Genomic DNA, 3,163 nt, shown 5'->3' with positions numbered 1-3,163 from the left:
AGAATTTATTAATTATTTTTAAATGTAACAATTTTAATTAACGACGAAATATTAAGGTTAGATCTGCATCTTATTTACATGGTGTCCTACACCAAATTTAATACAATTAAACGATAATTTTAATGAATTTAAATAAAATGTTTTCGTTATAATCTCGGAATACTTCCAGTTCAAATGAAAAGTCACATAATTCAAGTAAATTAATAGTTACATAATTTAAAAAAAATCATTAGTACTCTGAAAAAATTGCAAATTTACAAGTTTGTCTACAATAAGTAATAAGAAATCAAATAAGACCACCGCTAAAAGGGGTTGTGGATTGGTCCAGTGGTTAAAAGCGTATACTACAAATCCCAAGGTCCCAGGTTCGAATCCCCACCGACCCATTTTCACGGAAATCCTACATTCTCGCTCAAACCAGATTTTTCCAACGTCTTCGAGGCTTCAAATGCTCCCAAAGAACCTTGGAAAGGTACAAATTCGTCCAGCTCTTACTATATTTAAAAAAAATCCTTCATCATCCTAGGATGCGCATGAAGTCACAAGAGGTTCCAAGAAGGCGAAAAAACGAAGCATCTTTCGGGGATTCCCTATCGACTGAGATTCCTGGATGGACTGAGACACCTCCATCGTTCCTCATAGAACAACCTTGAACACTTGAAGTAATTAAACCCAAGAGAAAAAGGGTGGGGTGGGGGGAGGTTGAAGATCCTGGCAGGAAATTGCAGGAACTTCGAAGGATCCCCCGTTGCATCCTGGGGCGAGAAATCGGCCGTGGCTCGATCGAGCGAGAGCCATAGCATTAAAGCAAGGTTGGCTCTCGGTTAGGTTGCGTTGCGTTTCTCGCCGGGGTGTTGCACATCGTTGCATCGCGGCTCGTTTCGCTGCGTGTGCCTCCTGTGGGCGTGGTGGTGCACGACTGCCTATCGAACTGCTCTATCGCTAATAAATCTGCGCCTCAACTAGAATCTGCCTCAAGTTATGGCAGCCCCAACGGATAACGACGCCATCCGTCGAAAAAAGTTATTTCTAAAAAAGCTTGCGCGTCGAGAGCCCCGCCTTGCGAAACGTTCCACTCGGTACTGAAACTTCCACGGAGTTCTGGTGGTGGAACCTTTAACCATTCGCTCGTGGTGTCACGTTGAATTTCTATGTCGAGTCACAGTGGATAGTGTTTTGTTCCTCGTGGTTGGTGGAAATTTTAAATTGGTATTATTGCGAGGATAAGACTCTGTCGATAAAAATACGTGGAACTGTTATTATCGACAGAGAGTCGGTAATGTAGTTCATTCTGTCGATAAAAAACGTTGAACACTGGTTATGGACAGAGTGCCCTGCATTACTGATCAGACCATCCATCAGAAATTTCAAAAATGTACGAATTTGGATGCTACTAAATGGAAATGAGCTATTACTATTGATATACAATGTTTTTAAGAAATACAGGAAGTTTCAGGAGGTATTTGCCTACAGTAGGCAGAGTATTAGGTTTCTAATCTCAAAAGGGGAAGATTCTGAAATGATAAAGTAGAGTACGTTGTCGCTAATGTAGGGCACCCTGTCGATAAAGAACGTGGAACTGTTATTATCGACAGAGAGTCGGTAATGTAGTTCATTCTGCCGATAAAAAAACGTACAACACCAATTATCGACGGAGTGTCCTGCATTACTAACGAATTAACCTTCAAAAATTAGATAAGTGTATGAATTTTGAAGCTTTTCAATAATAATAAGTTACTACATTCGATTTACTAAATTTTTGACAATAAAGAAAGCTGTGTCTTGCAATATTACCATATGTGTAATTGATTTTAATTAAAATTCTCCTTGGACAGAACCAGAGTCCCAAATACAGAATTTTCCAAGTAATTGAAACGAATTTGTGTATAAAAGGTTTTTCAAAGAAGGCTTTAGGATTTTATTTGTTTAATAAAACACAAATGTTACTCGATATATCCTGCTTTTTAACTTTAAATAAAAGCACACTAGACTCAATTAAATGTGAGAAATGATGGTCACTGCATTTGCACTGACAGGCTTAATTTGTTACTAAAAAAACGAAAATTCTAAAATCCTAAAGTTTCATTTGGAAAAATAATTATTTATTTGTTGGACAGACGATTCCAGCTTCCGACGGTCTCAGGCGAGTGTAAGGAAATAAATACTCTGGATTGAATTCCATCCACAACGGATTTTAAATATTTATTAAAAACTGTGTTAGCTTTAAAACAAGCTTTATACAGGGTGTCTCGACCAGCCTAAATATCTCTCTTATTTCTGGTGATATGGAAATTGTTTACAGCATAATTTCAATCATCTTGGAGGACAAGTAAAAGACAAATTTATTTTACAACTTCATTTTTTCAAATGTTTTCCATGTCGTATCGTTTTCTTACTAAAAATAATAAAAGAGAACATACATTTTCTTGGGTTACAAATTGAAGCAGATTGAAAAATACATTGAACAAAACGTCAGATTGAACTTGGACACCAAAATATCAATAAAAATGTAACAAAAATATGGAATGGCATTATACCTTTTTGCTTACGTTCAAAAATGCCCCAAAGTGACATCCGTCGGCAGCCATACAATTCTTGAAAGGGCCAATTATAAAGATTATAAAAGTTCATTTATGTCAAACTATTTGAATTTTTCAATATTTCGTACATTAAAATTTCTTAAAAATTCATAAAAATTCTCAATGCAATTATAATAAACATAATAGGTAAACTATTCACCAGCACTTTGCTTTCATTATTCCTTTGTAACATTATATTATTTTATATTACTAGTTCGTAGCAAATTCAAATTTCCTAAAACTTCATAAAAAGTCCATATTGGATCCACCATTTTGAATTTGTGAATTTTTGAATTTTGATATTAAAATTAGAATCATAAACCATGAACCCTCTTGCATACCAACTTTCAGGCAAATCGAATAACTTCTTTGGAAACAACATGGCCATTTTGGATCCGCCATATTGAATTTTTGAATGATGACATCAAATTTGTAATTAATAGCTACAGACACCCTTGTACACTAACCTTCAAGGAAATCGAATAACCTTTTCTGAAACAAGTCAGCCATATTACTTTTATTATTAGTTCGTTGCACATTCAAATTTTATACAAATTCATAAAAAGTCACAGTGCAATTATAAT

Source organism: Hylaeus volcanicus, chromosome 9, assembly GCF_026283585.1.
Source record: "Hylaeus volcanicus isolate JK05 chromosome 9, UHH_iyHylVolc1.0_haploid, whole genome shotgun sequence".
Taxonomy (NCBI): Eukaryota; Metazoa; Arthropoda; class Insecta; order Hymenoptera; family Colletidae; genus Hylaeus; species Hylaeus volcanicus.
Note: the sequence above shows the minus strand (reverse complement) of the source record.